We start from the raw sequence: 26,772 nt of genomic DNA, 5'->3' as shown, positions 1-26,772 counted from the left end.
TCTGATAATGGAAATGATACATGTGGCTAACATTTACTGAGCATTCCTATGTACCAGATCCACTGTACTAGATGTTTTTATGTATATTACTCTACCTCTTAAAATAGTCTTCTGGAATAGATACTAGTATCCCTTTTATAAGGAAGAAGAAACTGTTTCCAAGATTTGTTTGCCCAGTTAGTCAGTGTTAGAGATGAAATTTGATCAAGATCAGTCATTCCCCAGAGTATGTGCTCATAGTACACTTCCTTTGCTCTCCTAAACTAAAACGACAAATAAGAATAAAAGCTTCTTTTTATCTTGTAAGAGGTCCAGTGCGTAATTGAACAGAAGTGGTTTCAGCAAAAGTCTTGCAATTCATTTGAGAAAAGCTAAAGTAGTCAGTCAAGTGCCTCAGATGAGGCTGTGATTCCTTAAATCAATGTTCAGGCCCAAGGCAAGCAGCTATGGGGAGCGTTTATACTTTGAAATACTCACCTCCTCAACTTTTCATATGATTCACACTTTTATCTGTTATCGGATGATACTTTCAGTGCCTCTTTTGTCGGCTAAATGCAAGTTTCCAAAAGCCACTGGGGAATAAACATTTTAAGTGAGACCTAATAGCATGGCCTCCCAATCAGTACTTCTGTTTCATCATTATCTCCATTTTTGTTTGTGCTGAAATATTTGTTTTTGTGACTATTGGGAAATTTTACTTTGCTTTATTTTTTGCTTTGATTTTTTTGTTTCAATTATAGAAGAGCAAAATGTACTGACTATGAATATATATTTACATTTACATTTCTGAACACCTTTTAAGATTTAAGTAGGTCAGCTGTGTTTTGAATTATGAAGGAAAAATAAAAATTCAAGAATATTCTTGTTCCTGGAAATTTATCATGAAAAGATGTGCTTAAAGGCCAAAGTGTGATTAGGATCCTCTAATATTATTAATTGCTGGGAATGGAAACCCTCTTTTTAACATACACACACGGTTTGAATCGCGCAGTCTATCTTGAAGTGTGTTTCCAGAGAGATGCTCTTTCTTAGAGACGAGGACATATGTGGTTTTCTAGGTTTTCTGCATGGAGAAGGAAGGGATTCAAATGTTTGCACCCTCATTTTCCTAGCATCATCCTTTCTATTTGCTTAACAATCTCACTCAGAGGAACTTTTTTTCATTTTTACCAACAAAAGTACACTGTTGGCCTCGTGCTTGATGTGGTATGGAGCCAGTAGGTAGAGGCCTCTCTGGGGGAGACTGATTAAGTAGGAATTTGGGTAGCAGGTAGACAGCTGGGAGAGCGGTGAAAGTGAGCCTGTGAGGAAGGCTGTGGCAACAAATAGAAGCTTAGTCTGCCTCTGGTGACAAGATCTTCAGAGACTCTTCCTCCAGGCTGGGTTTGCAGCTGGGAACATCAATCTCCCTCCTGACCAGAGGCTTATTAGCATTCTGAGTATCGCTTTCAATTAAATTTCTTGAATGCTCATTTAGTTTCTAGTTAATAAGGCAGGATTGGATGTCATGTATGATCCAGCAGGTTGTTTTTAAAGGATAAAAATAAAAGGAGCCCTGGGATATGTTAATTGGCAGCCTGGGTCCCTGTGCCAACATGGTGCCCAAGTCCCCAAACCACTGTCCACTGCTGGCCTTGCAAATGGACACGGGGCAGGGTTATTTTTCCTTAATGGATGATTTCAAATATTCACTCTTAGGAAAACCAACATGTTATTCCCTGATGGCTACACAAATTCAGTCAGCTTTTTTAGTCCAAATTATTTGAGATTTGTGTAGTAAAGGACTACTACAAGTAGGGGACAGAGGTAGTTCTAAGTAGGGAAGATAAGATCTGTCACTCTGACCACCTTTTTTTAAGGTGATAATGCCAATAATAAAAATTTTTGCAGTGAGAGTCATTCTTTTTTTAAAACAAATTTAACATTAATTTTGAGAGAGAGAGAGACAGAGTATGAGTGGAAGAGGAGCAGAGAGAGAAGGAGACACAGAATCTGAAGCAGGCTTCAGGCTCTGAGCTGTCAGCACAGAGCCCAACATGGGGTTCAAACTCATGAACAGTGAGATCATGACCTGAGCCAAAGTTGGGTGTTTAACCGACTGAACCACCCAGGCACCCTGAGAGTCACTCTTTACTGAGTGTCTTCTATCTGTCTATCATTGTTGTCACAATTCACTTAATTTTCATATAATCCTGTGAGGCAGGACTAATATCCAATGCCAGAGGCTAAAATTAAGACACTGGGATAAATTTGCTCATGATCAAGAACTAGTTTGTACTAATAGAGAAATGGAAATTGTACAAATAAGGGTCAGGTTTTCATCCTTAGTCTTCACCTTTGACTCTTTTCCATTCCTCTAAAGTCTGAGAACACAGTATGGAATAGTCTTAGCACTGGACAGTCTTTCCCTAGTCTTACTCAGGTGGAAGGGTGACTGAATGGGAGGCAGGCAGGGAGAAGGATAATGGAGACCTCATTATGTCAGAGGAGTTGTGAGGAAAAGATGCAGAAAGTCATCACTTTCCCCTCAAGATCATCTTTTTATGTCTTACCTATAATTCTAACTTAGGGCAGTGGAGGACTGAACACTCCAGGGCTCTGGAGTCACAACCTCATCTGAGCTCCAACTGTGCCTTTTTCTAGTTATATGAATCTAGGAGAGTGACTTTATTCTAAGCCTAGGTTTTTTCAAAGGCATGACTTTCCCAGGTCAGGTCAGAAACCTTGACCCTTGATCACAGGGGTGGGAACATGAACCAGGCTTGTCAATTGCAGCATTGCATTCCTTTGGACACAGAAATGGTCCAGAGATAGTATTTGCACTCTTGTGAGCCAGGTCTGTCCAGAGAAGTAGGCTGTGTTTGGAAAGAGTCCCAGCTCTGCCACTAAATACATATAACCTTGAGCCAGCTTTTGACCTTTCTCTATGAGGCAAAAATCACGGGGTTGATTAGATTAAGTTCTCTACTTCCAACAAACTCTAATGGTCTATTTTTCCATCTGAAGGAAAATACACAAACAGCTTTTCATTCAATAGTTTTGGGTTCTATGAAATATCAAATACGGGGGTGGAGGGTGTTTTGAGGACAAATCTCTGTTAGGTGGACAAAGGTATTTTTTAAATGAGTTTTGCAAAAAAGACTATTCACTGGGGTTTGATACCTGTTGAGAAATAATCTTTGAAAACCAGCCCACTCACAAGAAACTTAGTAATCTTTGGTATATTTTTTGGCACATGACTCCAGACTCATAAAGGAAGGGAGGTTTCCTTGGGCCAGAGTTGATAAAAGACTGAGGGGCTGTGATTATGGTACAAGAACTTCATATAGAAATGTGCAAACAGGAAACAACAAGCAACATTGAAAATAAGAGACCCAAGGGAGAAAACAAATTCATGAAGAAAAGATCTTAAAATAAATACTTGCTGAGTACCTAACAAATTCAACAAAAAGGAAAACCCTTAAGTATATACATTTTCAATTGAAAATCAGAAGGTGGCAGTACTGCTTACTGAATAGACCCAGATGAAGGCTCCAAGGAAATCTGCAGAAAGAATAACCCATTTTGAAGGTTATGAGTAGCAGCTAGAACTTTACCACTAAAAATGAAATGTGTCTTGGTAAAATGTATCCCATAAACTTCTGAGCATCTTTGTGGGTTGTGCACACCAGCCCAATTATGTATGGCTTTCACCTCCAGGATGCAATGAACCCAGAAACTTACCAGAACTAAGAGGGAGAGTAGGCACTGTTTCTGGCCTTTGGCTAAAGTCCTTTCCATCAGAAATAAAAAGTAAAGGCCCAAAGTGTGGTCAGTCTCCAGAAGTGCAGCATCAGAGCCACCTGGAAATTTTTAACAAATGCTAGTTCTAGCCCCACCCCAGACCTACTGGTCGGAATTTCTAGTGACAGGGTCTAGAAATCTGGGCATTCCAAGCTTTCCAGGTGATTATAGTACATATTCATCTTTGAGAACCAAACATATAGATGTTGAGGCAACTTTTATCCGCATTTCAAAATGTAGGGCAAATCCTCAATAAAGGAGGATTTACCAATTCTATGGTCTTCTTTATAACTTAAAGTTATAAATGAGTTTGAATAGCAAGTGTAGTCCAAGAAGGGTAACATGAAAGAAAGCAATCCCTTAGAAATGGACCAGAACAATCAGTGAGAAGTGTAGGAAGAAAGTAGTTTCTCCCCACTGTCACATCATTTGAATTTCTACCTACTTGCCAATAGGACAGAAATTTTCAGAAAAATAGCGTTATTTTAAAGTAATTTTCTCTATCAGAAATGCTCACAACTCATACAATGAGAAATAAAGCTCTGAAAATGATTTTTAATTGTTCTCTGGTAGAATAGAGGCATAATAAAAGTATAATGCAACCTAGCTGTTCAAACAGGAAAAGAAAGAAAACAAAAGCTGGATGTGAAAAGTCAATCACACTAAAAAAGCATAAAGACTCTTGGAAAAAGCAATTTTGCCACTTTAATAGGCATTGATTAAAGTCTAGTCCAGAAACATTTCTGTTTTATTAATTAATTGTGTGGTTTTACAGTGGATGGTAGATAATGGAACTGTTATTCCATTAAATAAAACAACACAACCACAGAGAGCAAGACCACAGACAAACACTGACCACTCACTCTAAGAGGGCCTCAAGAAAGGGCAGTCCTTTTGTGTGGCTACACACTTCCAAGGTTCCATCTTAATTTAGTGGATCCATGACATTAATTTTGGAATGGCATCCAGACTTGTTCCGTCCTTCAGAGATGGTCTCTTTTTATTTTTTTTATTTATTTTTATTTAAAAGTTTTTAAAGTTTATTTATTTTGAGATCAAGAGAGACAACCAGTGGGGAAAGGGCAGAGAGAAAGGGGACAAAGGATCTGAAGCAGGCTCTGTGCTGACAGCAGAGAACCCAATGCAGGGCTCGAACTCACCGTGAGATCATGACCTGAGCAGAAATCAGACGCTTAACTGACCGAGACACCCAAAAGCCCCTAAAGTTTTTTTTAAGTAATCTCTGTGTCCACTGTGGGGCTCAAACTCATGACCCCAAGATCATGAGTCACATGTTCTACTGACTGAGCCAGCCAGCTTTGTTGTCCTTTTTCTTTTCTTTTCTTCTTTCTCTTTTCTTTTCTTTACTTTTCTTTTCTTTTCTTTTTCTTTTTCTTTTTCTTTTTCTTTTTCTTTTTCTTTTTCTTTTCTTTTCTTTTCTTTTTCTTTTCTTTTCTTTTTTCTTTTTCTTTTTCTTTTTCTTTTCTTTTTTCTTTTCCTTTCCTTTCCTTTCCTTTTTCTTTTTCTTTTTCTTTTTCTTTTTCTTTTTCTTTTTCTTTCTTTTCTTTTCTTTTCTTTTCTTTTCTTTTCTTTTCTTTTCTTTTCTTTTCTTTTCTTTTCTTTTCCTTTCCTTTCCTTTCCTTTCCTTTCCTTTCCTTTCCTTTCCTTTCCTTTCTTTTTCTTTCCTTTCCTTTCCTTTCCTTTCCTTTCCTTTCCTTTCCTTTCCTTTCCTTTCCTTTCCTTTCCTTTCCTTTCCTTTCCTTTCCTTTCCTTTCCTTTCCTTTCCTATTTAGAGATGGTCTCTTTTTTTAAAAAAATGCTTATTTATTTATTTTTGAGAAAGAGAGCATGAGTGTGGGAGGGGCAGAGACAGGGAGAGAGAAAACCCCATGCAGACTTCTTGCTGTCAGTGCAGAGTCCAACTCGGAGCTGCATCTCATGAAATGTAAGATCAGGGCCTGGGCTGAAATCAAGAATCAGATGCTTAACCAGCTGAGCCACCCAGGTGCCCTGAGATAGTCTCTTTTTAACCAAATCCATGAGAGACTCTTATCAACATTACTTACCATACCAACTTTTTATTTTATTCAATTTGCTATGAGCAGCAGAAGTAAAGAGTCAGCCAGAGAGTTTTTTAGCTGATTGATACACATGTAGCCTTCCTGGTGAATCTAAATGGAGAGTCAAATTAAAATTAGAAGTGTGCTTCAATGAACATAATATTATATCACAAGAAATTAGAGAGGGATTTTAATATCCTAGTGCATCCATTTCTGCTATGAGGGTACACTTGTCAAATAAACCTGTTCAGGTTCATAAGTTGTGGCATTATTGCCCTGGACATTGTATTCTGCCTTTGTGACTGATTTGTCCATATTTTGTACTAAACTACCCCCTGAACCCAGTTGACATTTTCTTGTTGGAGGTATGTTAATATCACTTATTAGGATTTGATTAACTTCAATTAAACTTCCAAGTTCCAAGAAGAACTTGGTCCTGAGAAATACTTTTTGTTACAGTTCTGTAGGGCTGATCTTCTTGATGATGGCTCTCATGGTTGAGTGCCTCACAGTGCTAAAACCTTTTAATGCCAGAGAGCTTAGTTCTAGACCTTCTCAGTTTACACTCCAATTGAGACAACAGACCATAGCATAGGACATGCAATGAGAAGGGAAGTAGTGGGCAATGATCCATAAGAGGGACAATTGACCCTATTATTGAGGTAAGGAAAGCCTACCTTGAAGAAGTGGTCTTTAAACTGAGTCCAAGGCTAAGGAAATGGGAGAGAAAGAGGGAGAAGTCTAGGCAAAGTCAGTGGCAGGTGACAGTGTAGAATCCCAAAAGGAAGGAAGAACGTAATAGATTTGATGAATCAGATGGATTAATATGGCTCCAGAACAGAGTAGAGGGAATGAGGGAGAGTGAAATCGAGGAAGATCATATTAGAGATGTAAGCTGGGGCCACATGAAGAAGGATTTCATTAATGTCGCTAAGGACTTTGCTATTTATGTTAATGTGATATGAACCATTTAACAGTTTTTCAGCAGAAGACTGACTCAGTATAATTTGTATCTTAGAAGGCTCATTCTGGCTACAGTATATACTATAGATTGAAAAGGAAACAAGGCTTGAGGGAAGAAGAACTTAACATTTCTTGTTTTGTTTGCTTTTCAGTATAGTCCTATATGAAAGTGAATAATGATAGCTAATAGTTTTCTCTTATTATATACCAACAATTTTACACAAATTCCACTTAATGTTTGAAATAATGCCATAAGGTAGGTTCTATTAATATCACATTAATATGTTAACATTGGGGCACCTAGGTGGCTCAGTTGGTTAAGCATCTGACTTCTGCTTAGGCCACGATCTCACAGTTTGTGAGTTCAAATCTTGTGTCAGGCTCTGTGCTGACAGCTCAGAGTCTGGAGCCTGCTTCAGAGTCTGTGTCTCCCTCTCTCTCTGCCCGGCCCCTGCTTGTGCTCTGTCCCTCTTTCTCTCTCAAAAATAAACAAACATTAAAAAAATGTTAAAATAAGCACAAATAAGAAAAAACTTGTTAGGAAGTTTAAATAACTTGCTCAAGTCACACAACCAGTAAGTGTTACAGTCAGGATATGAACTCCGGTTCTTACCCCCATACCACTGCCCCCATATTAAAGGAGAAGATGGTGTGAACTAGGTAGAGGCAGAAAGAAAGCAGAGACCACACATTTGAGAGGTACTAGAAATGGCAGGTCTTGGTGATTGCTTGAAGGTAGGCTGTGGGTGGAGTAACAGGGATGGTATGAAGTCTTAAGCCTGGTTCCGAGGCCCTACAAGTTTTGCTCCCAACTTCAGTTACACCCTGGATACCTTTGCACAGATTTGTTACTTGTTTTCTGGCCCCATATCTTTTTCTTCAGAGCAGACATCTCCAACATTACCTGTTCTTCTGCAGATGCTGTGCTATTCCATCTTCCCTCAATATCAGTCAGTAGTTGATTAGATATCCTACTTATTTTGAGATCTTTGGCTAACACTGGTGATGATGTTCTTTATTTTTTTTTCCAGGACCAAATTGATTAACTGGTTCTTTTTCAAAACGTTTAGAACATAATATGAAGAGACAGAAATCAATGAAAAACAAGACCTCTTTATTTCCTACCCATTATAATATCAAACAAGAGAATCTATTTCCAGCCCTGGTTTCTCAGCCTTTTGCTAGAGAGGTTTTATTCTTTTGTTTTAAATGCTCAGGACTTCTAGCCTCAGAAGGGACAGATAGTCAAAATGTTCATCGATGGTAGAGCGTTGTAAATACGACTTGGTCCACTCCTTTCTCCAGAAATGGCAGGAGGTTCTCTGACCCTCTTCTTTAAATTTTTTTTTCAACGTTTTTATTTATTTTTGGGACAGAGAGAGACAGAGCATGAACGGGGGAGGGGCAGAGAGAGAGGGAGACACAGAATCGGAAACAGGCTCCAGGCTCCAAGCCATCAGCCCAGAGCCTGACGCGGGGCTCGAATTCACGGACCGCGAGATCGTGACCTGGCTGAAGTCAGACGCTTAACCGACTGCGCCACCCAGGCGCCCCTCTGACCCTCTTCTTAATATCTACCTACCTACCTACCTACCTACCTACCTACCTACCTACCTACCTACTTTATCTATCTATCTATCTATCTATCTATCTATCTATCTATCTATCTATCTATCTTTAAGTTTGTTTAGTTATTTTGACAGAAAGGGAAAGACAGAGAGTGAGTGAGTGTGAGCAGGGGAGGGTCAGGAGAGAGGGAGAGAGAGAATCCCAAGCAGGCTCTGTACTCTCAGAGCAGAACCCAATGCCAGACTCAATCTCATAAACTGTGAGATCATGACCTGAGCTGAGATCAAGAGTCAGATGCTCAACCGACTGAGCCACCCAGGCACCCCCTATATTTTAGATGTTTGTAGTGATGATATCCACTATCAGCTTATTTTATCATTTGGGCCAGAAAGGCTTGACTTTTCTGTTTTCAAATAGAATTATTATAAAGTAGCAGACATAATCATGCCAGAGAAAGATTCAGTTGCTTCCATTTCCTTCCATAGGAAGAACTTATAGAAATAATTTCTTGAGACAAAATGGACAAGGCCTTGTGGTACCACAGTCTAGTAACATTGGTTTGTTAAGCCAATTGCTTCCCAGATCCAGGAAGAATTATCACAGGAAAATGTCTAAGAAGATCTAAGATAGCGTACTTCTGAATTTTTGCTGTTATTTGGAGCAGTTAGAAATACTAATCTTTGTGGCACTGTATATGCGTTACTTTGCCACACCTATCATAACAAGATACCACAGGCTGGGAGGCTTAAACTACAGAAATTTATGTTCTTACAGTTCTCTAGACTGGAAGACCAAGATCAATGTGTCGGCAGGTCTGGTTTCTTGTGAGACCCCTCTCCTTGGCCAGCAGGTGGCAGTCTCCTCCCTGTGTCCTCATGTGGCCTTTACTCTGTGCACAGCTATCCCTGGTTATCTCATCCTCATACAAACACCAGCCAGACTGGGTTAGGGTGTACTGTAACAGCCTCATTTTAACTTAAAGATCTCTTTAAAGATGCTGTCTCCATATATAGTCACATTCTAAGGAATTGGGGCCAGGGCTTTGACATAGGAATTTTGGGGAGACATAGTTCTGTCCATAAAAAGCACATCCTTGTATTTATTTCTACAGTTATCCAAAAATAACAACAACAAAAGAAAAAGAAGAAAAAGGCTTCTGGCCCAGAAAAATATAGAGCTATTATAATAATGACACCCACTTTTTATAACATTTCCATGCTTTGAGACCAGAGAGTTTTCAGTGCTTGCAGAAAGGCAGACATGAATATTTTCTGCTAGGTTAGCCCTATTTTGCTTTCCTTAAATAAGCCAAGGGTCCAGAAGTTTCAGGAGTCCAATATAAAAATCTTTGAGACAGTTGCCACTCTCCTTTATTTCTCTATTTTAAGCGATAATAAACATTACTGATTATTATCCATATCGGTTCCATCCCTCTGCTTATGAGATTTTATTCTTTTTAACGTGCAAGCAAATCAGCTTTTTCCAAGAGTGACAGAGGGTTTGCTTATAACCAGGCATCACCATCAAAGGGGGGAAATATCCTGGGTCTCTCATAAGCTTCCACGGTAACTACCATCTTCAGGTATTTGAGGTGTCGAATGAAAACCTGAATTTGTGAGAAAAGAGCACACAAATATTGTTCATAAATTACAGTTAATTTTTTTCTAAGATAAATACAAAGTCATTAACTAGAGCAATTAGCAATTATTAGGGGCCTTTGGAACGTTCAAGGGGCAATTTCTCCTGGTTTACTCTCACAGCTATTGTTACCTCCCCAAACCTCTCTAGATTTCTGTTACTCATATTGTTCTCCCTACTTGTGTTGGAAGATGGGTCTCAGGCCCAATCCAAGCCCCCTTCATGTACTCTCAGGACTCCACCTTCTTCTATTTCCTCAGGGATTTTGCATTTTCAACTGCCCCTTTCTAGGCAATATCACACGTCACCCTCTATTGGTTTTCTCCTCCTAAACTGCAAACATGCTCATGCCTCTTCCCAGTTAGATACTCTTATGATAAATCTACCTTTGTGTCTGCCTAAAAACTAAATTTCTCAAGTACAAAACCCATCTTTTTGTCCTATGTCCCCACTGCCTAGCATGGTTCCTAACTTATTCTTGCTCCTTGGTAAGCATCTGATAAATGAATGGAGAAATGCATGAACATCCAGGCAAAGGTTTGAATAACTAGTTGAACATATTTTAATGATGCCAAATAATTGGATACTATTTAGAAAGATAAATTGAATGTTTGATTTCATGAATGACAAAGTTCATTAAAATCAGAAAATTTTATGGTTAATTATTTAGAAAATAAAATTTGTGAAAAGAGTCAGTACTGATAATTTGGGTCAAGATTACTTTCCCCTTCACTTTACTTAGACAGAATCGGGGACTTAATTTGTTTGTAAAAAGTGATCCAGGAGCACCTAGGTGGCTCAGTCAGTTAAGGATCTGACTTCCAGCTCAGGTTATGATCTCACATTTGGTGAGTTTGATCCATGTCAGGCTTTGTGCTGACAGCTCGGGACCTGAGTCTGCTTCGGATTCTGTGTCTCCCTCTCTTTCTGCCCCTCCCCCACTCACTCTCTGTCTAAAAAAAAAATATCCAACTTTCCTTTTATTTTTATTTTTTTTGGCTATGTGCTACATGGTACAAACTTAGAAACTAAAGCCTAAACATTTTAGTGCAATACATCTGTATTTCTGATCACTTAGACTTTTTTCATGGTTTACAAACAGTGAGGCCATGAGAGACTCTCCCAGAATTTTTGGGATTATTTTTAACGATAACCCTAGGGTGGATAACTATCTACTACATCAGTCCTTCAATCAATAAGTGTTTGCTGAACTCTTAGAAATGCACAGTAACTGTGTTAAGTATTACATAGAACATGGAAACCTATATGAATGTAACCTCTATAATTGTCACCATCTACATTGATTAACAAAAGCAATAGATGTGTAGTAGAGAAGAAATGGTTATGATCTTTAGCAATTGTTACAACCTTAAAAAATGTAAAACAAAAGAGTATTTTTTATTTTCTGCTTATAGCAGAATGACTAGGATAGGTACTTACAGTATGCTAGATATTAATTATTACCAGCTTATTTAACTCAGTTTGTTGGAATTTAATCAGACAAGTTTCCATAAAGCAGGAAAAATTCACTAAGACTTTGCCCTCACCTGAGCTAAATAGAGGGTCTTGAGCTGTGGCCTGAACTTGTTTCTAACTGAAGGTGTCTCCTCCATCATTCTGGTCCCAGAAGACATCTCTCAGTTTACAAGACATTTTTAAGGCAGGATGCAGTGGTGTGTGAAAAGGCTAACATTTCTGCAGGAGAAAAATCTGTCTGACAGATAAACATCCCTCCAGCCTTTCCTAAGCCCTATTTGTAAAGAAAGCTTGATGGAAAGGGAAATCTGTAAGACTTCAAGGATAAACAGTGGAGCGATAGAATCAATAGGAGGCCTCCTTATTCCCATCTCAGGAAATCCGGAGATCTGTGTGTTCTTATTTCAGAAGGCTGGCATCCAAGAAGGTCACATAGTGACTTGCAATTATCAGCGTCCCAAAGGATAGCGCAGGACAGTGCAAAAAGTGTGAGACTGGGAATCAAATGACGTGGGTTATAATCTCAGCCCTGTCAAGGACTAGCTATGTGACCTTGGGAGAGACACTTTAGCCTGCTTCCTTGGCTGTGTGATGCACATTGTCTTACTTGCCTGACAAAGCTTTTGTGAGGATAGAATGAGATAAAAAATGTAAAAGCACACCTCACAGTGCTTAGTACATAGTCAGAATTAAAACCGCAATTATAGCTAAAGACCTCTCTAGTCCATGAGCATGCTGCCTGCCTGGATGATTGGAGGAAGGCTAGGAAGCTTTTACCCACTGTCCCCCCCTCATTACTATGGTCCAGTCTCCAGGACATACAGCTTCTCAGCTGATTGCTTAAATATCTTAATAAGGAACAAACTGTTTCACCCCTAGGTGGGGAAAATTAAGACTGGGAAACAGTGTGGCCATATAGCACAGGGTCAGAAGGGGAACTCTGGGGGCTAAACGTTCTGCTCTAGAATTCCTGTTCAAGTACTGCTTAGCTGTATGGACTTATAAGAGAGTTATTTTATTTTATTATTTTTTTGAATCTCAATTTCCCTGTCTGTAAAATGAAAATGATAGAAATGTAGGATAGAACATTTAAGCTGGACTAAGATGGAAAGGAAGGACAGGTAACTGCCTGCTCTTTCAGCGGATGCTCTGCCTGTGAACCGCACATCTGTGACCTCTGTTGGAGGGGCACAGACTCGTTACTACTTATGATACTTGCCCTGGAAGCTCTCCACTCTTGCGTTCCCTCTACTCTTCTCAGTCTTCCTTCTCTGCGTGAGATGCTCAGGGTGACTTGTGGAAGCCCAGGAGCCCATCCCTGCAGCCCTCACCTCCCTAACGCAGGACAGGGATCTCCCAGAGTACTGTACTTAGAGACACAGCCTCCCCTCCTACCTGTCTCCAGTTTACTTCCCTGTTTGCTAGGATGAGGTTTCATCATATCATTTTGCCAGCAGGATGAAAATACCAAAGTAACTTAATCCTCCATCAACATCTGACAAATGGTTGGCATGCTAGAACAGGTTTTTTACATGTTAGGGAAATAAATGCTAATCAAAATAAAGGACTTTTCACAGGAGAAATTCTTCGAGAGATTTAGCTGGAGGAGTCTTTCTTTCCTAATATCGCTTTCACTACCTGGTCCTCCTTTTTCTAAGTCCTTTTAGGAGCAAGGCAAGCCATCATTCATTCGGGTAATGCATTTAATTAATCATATGAATGACAATTGAAAGTCAAGGTAAATGTCCTCTTAAAATGACAACACACTAGACATATGTCAGTTTTACTTGCTAGACATTCGTTTAATTTTCTCTAGTAACAACAGTTTGTCCTTTGGGGAACTTCTCCAGTGCACGCAGTCCTGTTGAGATTCTCCAACTAAGGGCTCTACATGCCCCGGACAAGTGGTGGGAAGTGCTAGCTCAAACAGAGCATCTCTTCTCAAAATTATACCTCATATGGCACCAGGTTATTCATTCATCATGAATTAGATGTATATCTGCTCTTGCTGCTTGGCTCTTCTGAGATAGCATGTTCCCATCTTTTCTATGATCAGGCTGTGCCACAGCTCTTCTGATTCTTTGAGTTACCCTCTGCCTTTTAATAAATGTATTTTTCATTCTGAGGTAGAATGCATCTAGAAATGCATATAGAATGATAGAATGGCAACACCCAAATAATCCAAATGATAAAGCTAAGGAAAATACAACATATTCTGAAAGCATGATGTTGGAGGCAGAGGCAGGCTTTGGCAAAGGTCTTGCCTTAAATTAATTAGAACCCTTATCAAAGGAGTGATCAGGTTGTTTTCCAAAAATTCCGTACTAGGTCAATTGTTTAAATGTGGCATCCATCCCTTCATGGATTGGTTTCTTTAGCATACACTGCACTTGCTCTATAGACTTCATGACACTATAGAATCTGGTTATCTGGCATCATTTGAATTTGGGAAATTTGTTCAGAGTTCCAAATTAAAAAGTTAATTTGCTAAGGAATGCTTAGGTATTAGGCACTTTATATATTGCGGCATTTTTGTCATTACAATAATTCCAGAAGATAATTTTATCTACATTTTTATGTTATAAAGAACTTGAAGTTCAAATAGGCAAGAAATGCTGAGCTTATAAATAAAGGATTTGGATAAGAACCTAGTTTTCCCGGATGGCAAAGCTTGTACTCCTCTGTACCAACAGAAGCTACTTTCCAGACACCAGTAACCAGTTTTTTTTTTATAATACTCAGAAAAATTTTAATTGTTCATCTAACAACATTTGACAACCAATAAGCTCTTCTGTATTTTCCGATATTTTTAATAATGGTAGTTCTGCAAGGTGTATTTCATACAGGGTTTTTAAAATATTGTACATGCATATATGCACACAGCATGCATACATACATGCACACACACAGAGCTCTGATTTTACAGGCCAATTTTTTTTAATATGAAATTTATTGTCAAATTGGTTTCCATACAACACCCAGCGCTCATCCCAAAAGGTGCCCTCCTCAATACCCATCACCCACCCTCCCCTCCCTCCCACCCCCCATCATCCCTCAGTTTGTTCTCAGTTTTTAAGCATCTCTTATGCTTTGGCTCTCTCCCTCTCTAGCCTCTTTTTTTTTTCTTCCCCTCCCCCATGGACTTCTGTTAAGTTTCTCAGGATCCACATAAGAGTGAAAACATATGGTATCTGTCTTTCTCTGTATGACTTATTTCACTTAGCATAACACTGTCCAGTTCCATCCACATTGCTACAAAAGGCCATATTTCTTTCTTTCTCATTGCCACGTAGTATTTCATTGTGTATATAAACCACAATTTCTTTATCCATTCATCAGTTGATGGACATTTAGGCTCTTTCCATAATTTGGCTATTGTTGAAAGTGCTGCTGTAAACTTTGGGGTACAAGTGCCCCTATGCATCAGCACTCCTGTATCCCTTGAGTAAATTCCTAGCAGTGCTGTTGCTGGGTCATAAGGTAGATCTATTTTTAATTTTTTGAGGAACTTCCATACTCATCCTAGCATAATAGAGGAGTATCTGGTTATCAGAAAGAATAAGGATAACATGAATATTTTCCATAACTATTCCTGCAGTTCAGGGTGGTTTTTAGGCAGTAAGCAAAGGCTGAGAGAGAAATAGAGAGCAGGGTTGGTTCTGAAAGAGACAGTGTCAAGGAGGAAGGAGTTGTAAAGACTAGGGTTTTTTGCTTAAAATTCCTGGAGGATAGTCTACCCTCTTTGTCTTCCTCATGTTGGCCTATGGGGCAGGAAGAAAGGAAGAGGAGTCTGACTCTTTGTTATATGTTAAGTTTAACACCACCCCCCACCACACACACACACACACACAGTGGTATGTTGAAATCCTAATTCCTGTGAATAAGATCCTACTGGGAAATACAGTCTTTGCAGATGCAGTCAAGTTCAGTGAGGTCATTAGGGTGTGCCCTAATGAAATCTGACTAGCATTCCTGTGGAAGGAGGAGAACACTATGTGAGGCAGAGACACATGGGGAGGAGATGGTCATGTGAAGACAGAGATAGGAGTGATGCTACCACAAGCCAAGCGACACCTGAGGCCACAAGGAAGTAGAAGAAGCAAAGAATGATCCTCCCCTAGAGGCCTGAAGAGAGAATGACCTTGCCAATACCTTGATTTTAGTTATCTGTCTACCATAATCGTGAGAGAATAAACTATTGTTTTCATTCACCAGTCTATGTCCCTTTGTGACAGCAGCCCTAAGAAACTGATGATGCACTCCTCATCAGTGTCTGGTCCTCACCCACTATTCATTCTGGACTCTTCTCTGTACCTACTGAAGCATTAAGGAAGAGTCTGAGGCATCAACAGCCCAAGACAAAAGGGAAAAGAAAGATCTAGTCACCATCAAAAGGAAAGATTATTGTGGACACAGAAGAGATATCTGGAATCCACCTTACCCAGTCCAGTGACATACAGATCAAGGCAGATGTGATGACTCTCCAAGATTATATATATATATACATACACATACACATACACACACATATATATATGTATATAAATACGTGTGTATATATATATGTATATAAATATGTGTATATATGTGTGTATAATATGTGTGTATAATATGTATGTGTATATGTATATATATATACTAGGGTTTTTAATTGTTTTTTTGAACTTGCTTTTGTGGTCTCTATATCAAGGCATGATACATCATTGTAGGTAAGTTAATATTGCCCAAAACACTCAGCAGATCTGTGTTTAGAAACATGGCAAAACCCAACTTTTATTTATAGATGGGTTCTAGGATACTTACTAGTGATTTCCCACCCCTCTCCATGAAGAGAACAAACTATATTGTAAGTTTATAGATGAATAGGAGAGGACCTTTGCTTTACTATTAAATGGACTTTGCTTTAATGTAAAAAAAATCATATCCAAACCTGAAGTTTGGATGAAAATGGAAAAACGTAATTTAACTTGTAAAGTTAATAAAAGTAAAGGCCAGTTAGATGGGATTTTTAAATCTTGAAAAAACATAACTATTTTAGAAATAATCAAGGAGAACACTATAGAACAGATTGTAGTTTTCAACAAAAATTCTATTCCTGAGGGTTTTGTTTCAGAACAAATGTACCCCATATCAAATACAGTAAAACCTTGTTTTATGAGCATAATTCATTCCAGAGACATGCTTTTAATCCAAAGCACCTGTATATCAAAGCAGATTTCCCCGTAAGAAATCATGGAAACTCAGATGATTCATTCCACAACCCAAAAATATTCATATAAACATGATTACCGTATGACACATGATACTGTACAATGATACTGTAATATAATACAAATAATAAAATACAAAATATACAGAAAAATAAATAAATTAACCTGCACTTACCTTTGAAAACCTTTGTGGCTGGTGTGAGGGAGACATGAGAGAAGAGGGTTATTGTGTAGGATAGCTTTCACTATCACCAATGGAAGTTGACACAGTACAGTATTAATAAACTGTTGTCATATTGCCAGTTTCATTAAATACAGTATAAGGCTCAGAGGAAAGGGTATATATCTGCGGGAAGCTTGACCTAGAATGAAGCAAAGCATTCCTAAGCTCACTCTTGTATGGAAAACCAAAGGACTGTCCATTGGTGCTTTGAAGTGACAAAAAATACACTAGTGCCAGTTGTGGGTACCTTCCAACATTCTGAAAAATCACTGATTTCTGCCAAACACTGTGGACTGAGACAGAACATCTGAGCATGGGAGATAGTCACCCACAATTTCTCAATGGGAGAGAGAGAGAAAGGAGCCATTGGCTCACTTGTGATCGTGTGACATTCAGCATCATGGACTACTCATATTGCAAGACATCGCTCATTTTCCAAGTTAAAATGTATTAGAAATGTTTGCTTGTCTTACAGAACACTCATAGCCCAAGGTTTTACTCTACATCATAATTCTGACCAAGGAGATGCCACTAAGGCATAGATACAATTATTACAATCACTATTCAAAAACAGCAGTATATATTTCAAATTCTGTAAAATGTATATCCTGTAAAAATCTTTTGAGAGATGGTTGAATGAAGAATCTAAAGTTCAGTCTCCCAAGCTGCCCTTTTGAGTTTGGTATCCTCTGCAACCAAGGAGCCATGAAACTCTGTGACTGCTTCCTTATCCATAAAATAAACATTATACAATCTACTTGGTTTGCTCAACTGTAAAATATGTGGTTGTAAGGATTAAATGATTGAATACTTATAAATATGTAAAACACCAAGTCTTATAGTACCAATAGAAGGCAGTTGATAAATATTAGCTTTCGATAATGATGTCCTCTATGAGCAGGATTGCTGATTCAGGTCTTGTTTCTTGTGGTGATGGGTTCTTGGTCTTGTCCCCATGTAGTTTAAGACTGAGGGTAATAAGCATTTTAAGGCACAAAGTTTTAGAATATAGATGAAAGAAAGGATAGCTCTGGTGGAGAAGAACCTAAGACACTTCCTGAAGATGGTGGCATTTGAACTGGTCTTAAAGCAAACTGAGAACTATCTGAGTTTGGGATCCATACAAGGATTAGCACAACCAAAGCACAGAACAGTGTAAAGATTCTGGATTGGCTGAGTATAGGATATATAAGATCAATGATTGGATGTGTACATAGCTAGAAAATTCTGATGGCAGGCATGTCTTACTGAGGAGTCTGAAGCTTATTTCTGTGACCAACAGAGAGTCATAGAAGATGTCTGAACAAGGAGTGACAAAATTATAGCTTCCAGAGTAAAAAAAAAAATCAGTATATCTAAGTAGACTATACTGGAGGCATGGTAGGATACAGAAAGACCAATTTGGAAACTATTTTCAACAATCAAATGAGAGACAAAATCAGTGAAAACTGAATTGTGGTTGAACTTGTCATTGGAAAGAGTAATGATTTACAGATATCAGAGGTAGGGATGACTGGACCTAAGACTGACACAGGATTATCAGGAAGGGGGCAGTTCTAAGCAGGAGCAGGAGAGGATGTTAAATAAAGGAAACTGTCTATATTGGGAAATAAATTTGAAATGGAAGCAGTTATTCAGAGAATGAAGGTTAAGAAAAGATTTTCCCTATAGGGGAGGGTGGGCAAAGTATGGCCTACTGGCCAAATTCTGCCTGCTGCCTGTTTCTATAAAGTTATATTGGAAAAGAGTTACTCTCATCAGTTTGTATTTTGTCTGTGGCTGCTTTTGTGCTATAAGAGCAGAGTGGAGTAGCTCATCCACAGAGCCACAAAACCTAAAATAGTCACTCTCTAGACCTTTACAGAAGACATTTGCTGACTCTTTATCAGGAATATCATAATATTAAGGTAAATTTCAGAAATTGAATTGGCTCATGGAACCTTATTACTCTTCCTTTTTGGGGTATATTGGAAATCGCTTCTGAAATGTTGAAGCCTTTAATTAGGGACTTGAGAACCAGTGTTTTTAAAAGAAACACTTGGAGAATAAATTTGTTTCATACCATCATTTTCTACTTTGATGACAAAAGACGGCCACATAAACCTATGTAATAACAGGTTTTTTTGTTCCACTAGAGGGAGAAAAAGAGAAGAAAGCCATTACCAGGTTATTTTAATTAAGTCATCGATTTTTTTAAAAAAATGTTTGCTTATTTATTTTGAGAGAGAGAGAGAGTGTGAGAATATGTATGAGCAGGGAATGAGCAGAGAAAGAGAGGAAGAGAGAGAATCCTAAGCAGGCTCTACACTGTCAGCATATATAGCTCAGTGTGGGACTCAATCCCCCAAACTGGGAGACCATGACCTGAACTAAAATCAAGAGTCGGATTCTCAACCAACTGAGCCACCCAGGTGCTCCATGGCATTTTTTAATGAAACCTGAACTCTAGTCTGTGTAGGTGAATGCATACAGAGCATAAAGAAATGGATGGCATGGTGATTGCCCTTCAGGAATTTCTAAATCTCCAAGAGCAAAATGTCCATATATGAAAAACATGAAAATAATATAAGCACTATTGACTATACCAAACAAGAATTAATGTGAGAGTTAATTTCCATTTCTTGACTTCTTTCCTTTTTTCCTTAGGAGTAGGGACAAACACACATGTCCACAGCAACTAAAGAATGTTTTGAAAATCCGAACATTTCAAACACAAATCCTGATATGTGGTTTCTCTTGAAATATCACAACAGCTGGCAACACTGGGCTCATTGACTTACCAATGCAGGAGCCCCCTGGAGCTGAGTGGTAACTGCCCCTTCATGTGGGAAATATGCTCTTTTGTTCACACAATTCCTATCATTCCTTCTTATGTCAGGATGCAGGAGATTCATTTATTTATACAGTAGTCCCCCTCCCCCCCGTTTACCTACAGGGGATCTGTTCCAAGACGCATGCCTGTGGATGCCTGCAACCAGAGATAGTACTAAACCCTACATATTCTGTTTTCTTCCTCTCTATATATATCTAGGATAAAGTTTACTTTATAAATTCAGAAAGAGATAAACAACAACAATAATAAAATCAATCCATTATAACAATAAGCTGTAATAAAAATGGTGTGAAAGTACTCTCTCTCAAAATGCTGTCCTGTGCTCATCCTTCTCGTGATGCTGTGAGATGATAAAATGCCTACATAATGACATGCAGTGAGGGGAATGGCCCCGGCACTGTGATGTGGGGTTAGGCTACTATCAACTTCCTGAAGGATCACCTGCTTCCAGACCATAGCTGAAGGGGGGGAGTGAAAACAAAGAAAGTGAAATTGTGAATAAGGGGAGATTAACGCATTAGTCACTGGATTTTCGAAGCACTTGAGTTGCAACCCTTGATTTATAAGCACTGTAGCCTTCCTATTGGTGACTAGCAGGAGAGAAGAAAGCCCCTGATGATGTGCCTGCTGTCACTTCTTTGACTACTTTTTTGTCATCTTGTGTTACGTCTTCATTTTATCTTTTATTTCTGACTCTTGTTTTCCACCAAAAGGAAACTGACCAAAGAAAATTGGACAACTGCCTCTCTTCCCCACTCTCCATTTCCTTTCCTCTTTCCCTCTCTCTCCTCCTATTTTCTCTTGTTCTGATCCTTTACCCAAATGTCTTGGAAATGCCAATAAAAATAACTACGGTGACACATAGCTCAATAGATGTCCCCGGGGCTCAAAGAGCGGAGTCCTCTTTGGCTTCATCCACTGGGTTCTGTTTCTGCTGAGCCAAGTGCATTTAATTCACTCATTCATTTGCTCTGACCCCATTATCAGTCTTTTCCCCCCTCCTTCCTCTGCTCCTAGGGCAGAAAAATCAATATATATTTTAGCAATTTTAAAAGGGAATTTAAAAAATCAGTCAAAGAAATGAGGGAATGAAGCCCTAAATGGGCAAGTGACCTGCCCATAGCTACAGAGTTCAGGCATGAACAATCTCTCCTCAGAAGAGAGAAGCCTCCAGGACTTGTTGTGTCTGGACTTAATGTGTCTGGAGCCCATTCTGGTTGCAGAGAAAAGGAGAAAGTCTTCCAGAGGGCTGTGGAAGGTGGGCTGGAGAATAATGCTAGAACAAATGTCCAGCACATCTGTCTTCCTTTGTATTTGATGAGCAGATTCCAAAGGAGCCAGGAGACACACTGTGGCTTAAAACTTTAGATAAGGAGTCAAAGCAAAGTGCTCAAGGCATTTTCCAGGGACAAGATGAAAGTGAAAATGGAAATGAGTATCATAAGGAGCAAGGTGCTATTATCCTTCTCCAGCTACCTCATGCCCCTTCATCATTTAAGCCTAAAATGAGTAAAAATCAGAAAAGCAAAGCTTAACTCACCAGTGGCACATTGTCCTCGAAATGCAAGTCGAAACATAAAAGGGATTTCCTGGGCTAATCACAACATATATATGAGGTATGCATATATACCATAGAGTTCTGAATAATTTTCTTGGCCATCTGAGAGTAAAGGTTGAGTAAAGGAGTGTCCCCTCTGTCTCTCAAGCAACTGAAACGTAAATAACAGAGAGATGGAGGGAGAATCAGTAAGACTGTCCTTTCTCATCCCAGTCTCAGGCATTTAGATGTAAGTCACACACTCACAGTATTATTCCTCTAGGATGCATCTTACCTGACAGCTTTCCTTTAAGAATAATAAACTATGTTCTTCACTAGTAAAAATAAGTCTTTAGTCTGGCTTTGTTTTATCAGTTGTTTATTCTTTGTAAAGGTGGTAAATATGAGATCTTTTATTTAAGAGCCATCACAAGGAATCTGAGACATAAACACTGTACTTTTTGAATGTGAAGTTACCAACGTCACCTACAGGGTACATTTTCCGTTACTTAGCTGCATTCACTTGTGCTGATAGAGAAGCATTTGTCGCAGATAGCCCACAGCACACATTAGCATATAGGCAAATGTAAAGCATTTGTAATTATAAAGTATATAGAACAGCATAAGCTTATGAGTATGTTTAATTGTTCTAAGGAAAAAACCTGTAAAACCATTGCTAGGTCAAGAAATAGCACATTTTTGGAAAAATATGGACTCTTCATGGGTTTACATGCTATCTCATGCAGTAATGCTCTCTTCTCTGGATCATTCCAACTATAGTGCATGAACTTATGAGCCCAGTGTGTGTCTAGTATTGTTCGTGACTACTACAGTCTACCTTGGTTATTTTACTGTTACCAAAAATATTACTTTGACTTTGCGTTTCTATGACAACTTTGCTAGGGAAATTTTTCCCCATTCAAACACTGGGTTATTTAATTTAGCTAATGCATCTCCTTGAGAACTTGCTCTAAACTGGTGCCACTCAAATTGTGGTCCATCAGTGAGGAGCTGTAAAGTTAGTTACTAGCCTGCTATGAAACTAACTATACAGTTTGTGAGTAAGCTCTTAAAATATTTATGGCAATTTGTCAAAGAAATTTTATGACTCTTGAATCTAGTAATAAAAAAAATGGGCCTTGTTTTTTGTATGTCATTTTTATTTCATTTTTCTAGAAATTCATTTTTATACTATTTTATGAAAGTATATATCCATGAAAAATTGGAAGTAAAACAAAATGAAACAAGCAAAAATGTGGCCCAGCACCAAGACGGTTTGGGAATCACTGCTGTAAACAAACAGAAAGTGCTTGCAGAACACTTTCACTTAGTACAGCCTGTGAGAAACAGGTACCTTGAGCATCCAAAATTCTCCAGTAGGTCAACGAGAATTTTCCAGTCTGAGCAGAAAACCTTGACATGCAAACCATGTCTTTTATGAAGACTCAGCTTCCAGAAAGAATGGACTACTTTATTTGTTTTTATCAAGGTCCTCTGTGCCTCAGGACCACCACCCCATCAGTAGTCATGAAAAATGACAAGGTTAACATCGCTATGTAAACAAAAAGATTCATCTCAACACTGCTTTTCATAGCAAAAATATTGAAAACACAAAATCTCCAAAAACCAAGTGATTAGTATACTAATTTATGGTGCATACAATGATGGTACATCCCTGATCATTCAAAAATGCTTGTGGTAAAAGAATCATTTGTCATGGGCACTCTAAATAATGTGCCAGGGAAAATATTTCAGGTTCAAAGGAATATATTTAGCATGATAAATTTTGGTAAAGAAAATGTGTAGAGATACACATACACAAAAAAATAGTGTCCATAATTATCCTTGAGTGGTAGGGCTGTTATTTTTCTTTAGAATTTTCCTTTGTGCTTTCCCATGTTTTGTATCAAATACGCTTTTGTAAAAAAAAAAAAACATGTTTAAAATACATGAAAAAAATGGAATGGGTAGAGCAGCTGGGACAGTTTGTAAGAAAAATAGGACCATTTAGGAAGATAAAGAGTCAAGTAGTCCAAACAAAGATGTGATGAAAGCAAAGTTTGTGGAAGGCTGAGTGGAGAGGAGGAAGGTAATTTGTGCCATGACACCAGAATTTTGGAAGCTGTTTAAAAAAAAATGGTGACTGGACTCTACTTCAGACTATATAAATGAGTATTCAGGAGAGGAGCAGGCATCTTTAGTTTTAACACCTCCCCAGGTGATCCCAATACTTTCTGGGTTAGATGCATCATTGGGGTAGATGCCAATTCTACCAAATCAGTCCATGTTGTCTAGCTGGCTCTCAGGAACTGAGGTTGCATTATTCCAAAGCACAAAACTAAAAGGGAGGGATAGCCCTCTCCCAAAAGCCTTTCTCCCCTCAGTCCTGGTGGCCTACATAAGGCTGTGGATAATGTGTATGTAATTACAAGTTTTGGAAACACCAGTTGAAATAATCTAAGCATTCTGAATATTAAAAGCTAATTCTTTAATGAGATAAAGCTATGATCTGGAAGTTGAATGGAGTGATTGCTTTGGGGTATACAGAGCTGCATCTAAGTCAATCCTCTTGAAAATGTTAATTAGCACCAAACAAAGAACAATGGAAGCCTTTGCATTCTTCCTTGGAGACCAAGATTGGGACAAGTCATTTTGCATGTGAGCAGAATGTGGAAATGGCAAAGAGATTTAAATAACAAATTTTAATAGGTTTCATCCCACTGGGAGAGACACTTTTGACTGTCTATGACCTGTACCAATTATCATGATTCTCCCCACCGGCTGACCATAATTTTAATAACTAATCAAACTCAGCCTGCAGGTTCTGTGAAATGCCAAATTTGTACAGGCACTTTTGCTAGTTACAAAGCTAGTACTTGCTACCTGACCTTTTTACAATTTCTCCAACTACTTATTCACACTCCAGCCACCTGTTTAAATGCTCAGTGGTGATTTGGTCCTTATTGATCCCAAGCCGCTACCTGTTTGGGCTGAGAAATGACCTTCTGTGGACATGGGCAGTGCGGGAGGGGGGGGGGGGCGGGGGCGGGGGTGCTGCCCTGCTGTGAGAAGAATTCCAAAAGAAGCTTGGTTGGGAATTTATTGCAGATCTAAAAATGTGGCTAGTGCAGGTTCCTGTAGTGAAATAAGATACAGTTAAGTCCCTGGTGGTTGTCTAGGCCCAAGCAAGTTACACGGGGGATTAACCAATGAGTCAGCCTGAGATCATGAGAGCAACCAGACTGAAATATGTGCCTCGGACTTTTAGATTTCCACACAGCAACCTCTGTCCACTTTTTCATGCATTTCCTCACTTCTTAGATAGTAACTTACATGTTTGTACTTTGGGCTAAAAACCTCATTGAAATCCCGTTCACTTCTCTTCCCTGATATGGCATTAGCCTCGACTCAATGCCGGTGCTTCTAAAACTTTAATGTGCTAACCAATCACCTGAGGATTTTGTTAAAATGCAGATTGTGAATAGGTCAATAGGTTTGGCATGAGGCCTGAGATCTGAACTTCTAACATGCTCCCGGGTTGCGCCTCTGCTCTTGTGCCAGACCACACTATGAGTCTCAAGGCCCCCACTATGGTTTTCACACATTAGTGTGCATTACAGGCTTGTTCAAACTCAGACTGCTGGATCCTTTTCCTGAGTTTATGATTCAGAGGTGTGGGCTAGGGCCAAGAATTTGCATTTCTAATAAATGCCCAGATGATACCGATGGTTGGGGTCCACACTTTGAGAACCCCTGCCTTGGACTATGCTGTTCCCAGCTGAATTCAGCTGTAAATTTTCAGGAAGACAGGTGGACACCCCTTCCCCTGATCAAGTGCTCCTCCCTCCTCCTCTTCTGGCAGTTTATTCAGGGATGACAATGGAAAGATAATAATCTTCTTATTCTTCAGCTATCTGTAAAATAGAAAGAAAGGGAAAGCCTCCCAGCCTTTTAGATAGACAGCAAAGTGCTACAGCAACAGAGAAGAATGAGACAATGAAACAACGCACAAGAAAATCCGGAAACCACTCTGATCAAAGCTTGGAAGGAAAAACTGATAGATGGCATGTCTCTAGCCACAGTCGTTTGTCAATCTGTGCCATCCATGTCTGCTTAGCAATCATCCTGTACCGACTCATGCCTGAGCTTAGACTCAGACTCTGTTGCCTGGAGCTGCATAGAAAAAAACAACACAGGGTGCCTAGGTGACTCAGTCAGTTAAGCAACCGACTTCAGCCCAGGTTATGATCTCGCCGTTCATGGGTTCAAGCCCCACGTTGGGATCTGCACTGACAGCTCAGAGCCTGAAGCCTGCTTTGGATTCTGTGTGTTTGGGTCTCTCTGCCCCTTCCCGACTCATGCTCTTTCTCTCAAAAATAAATAAAAACATTAAAAAAAGAAAAAAAGAAAAAAGAAAAGAACATCACCATTGCCTACTGTGTCAGAGTTAAAAGAGACCAAACCCAAGGCGCTGTCCATAGCAGAGCTTCTCACACACTTGGAGGATGGCTAAAGCACAGATAGTTTGTCTGGGATGGGGCAAGAGCACTTGTATTTCTACTGCACAGTTCACAGGTGCTCCTAAAGCTGCTGGTCCCAGACTACACTTAGAGAACCACTGTTTTAAGGGATAGATTTAAAGAACACTCCTGTTTCACTTGCTCCTGTTTTTTCTACCAATTAAGAAAAGACAGACAAGGAAATGAAAATGTTACTTTTGCTAAGGAAGCTGATAGTGGCGAATATGATGTAGGCATTATGTCAACAATGACTTGCATGAGACAGAGCCCCAGAATTAGATGAGTGCACCCGTTCACAAGCAGCGCTGAACCCCACCAGCAACCCCTTATGAGGAGGACCTGCCCCTACAAAACGGATAGAGCAAAGAAGCAAAGCAGAATGCATGCTTCCTGCAAGCAGCTAGCTCCTGAAGAAAACAAAGAGAGAAAGATTACTGAGCAGACTCAGTTCTTCCCATCAATCAGGTGAATCACTCATCACTCCCAAAGAAAGGATATTCTATGAGAGAATAGAAAGAGACCAGGAATGATGAGCTAATGGATGTCCTATTTCTGCAAACAGAAGTGAGTGATTAATTAGTAGTCTCCCCATCCCTTCCCCCTAAAAAAAGCCTAAGTGTCAAGTTTACCAATCCACTCTCATCTCAAATGTCAGGTTAATGTTCTCCTCACCCTGCAGTATTTAATTAGTGACTAAATTGAGTTCAAATTCTATGCTTTCTTAGTCTAATCTCCCTGAGCCTCAGTTTACCATCTACATAATGGGGATGGTATGATAAATCACCAAAGACTATTGTGAAAATAAAGCAAGATACCACTTTATATCTAGGAGGGACTCTTTATGGCAATTTTCCTTCTCATCCTTCTTTCTTCATCCTTTAGCCTTGTGACTTAATACAATGAAATATTTCATATTTTACTTGACCTTGAAGAACTTGTAATCTTGAGGAAAAAGGCACA

Source organism: Acinonyx jubatus, chromosome C1 (genome assembly GCF_027475565.1).
Source record: "Acinonyx jubatus isolate Ajub_Pintada_27869175 chromosome C1, VMU_Ajub_asm_v1.0, whole genome shotgun sequence".
Taxonomy (NCBI): domain Eukaryota; kingdom Metazoa; phylum Chordata; class Mammalia; order Carnivora; family Felidae; genus Acinonyx; species Acinonyx jubatus.
This window is presented reverse-complemented; position numbering follows the sequence as displayed.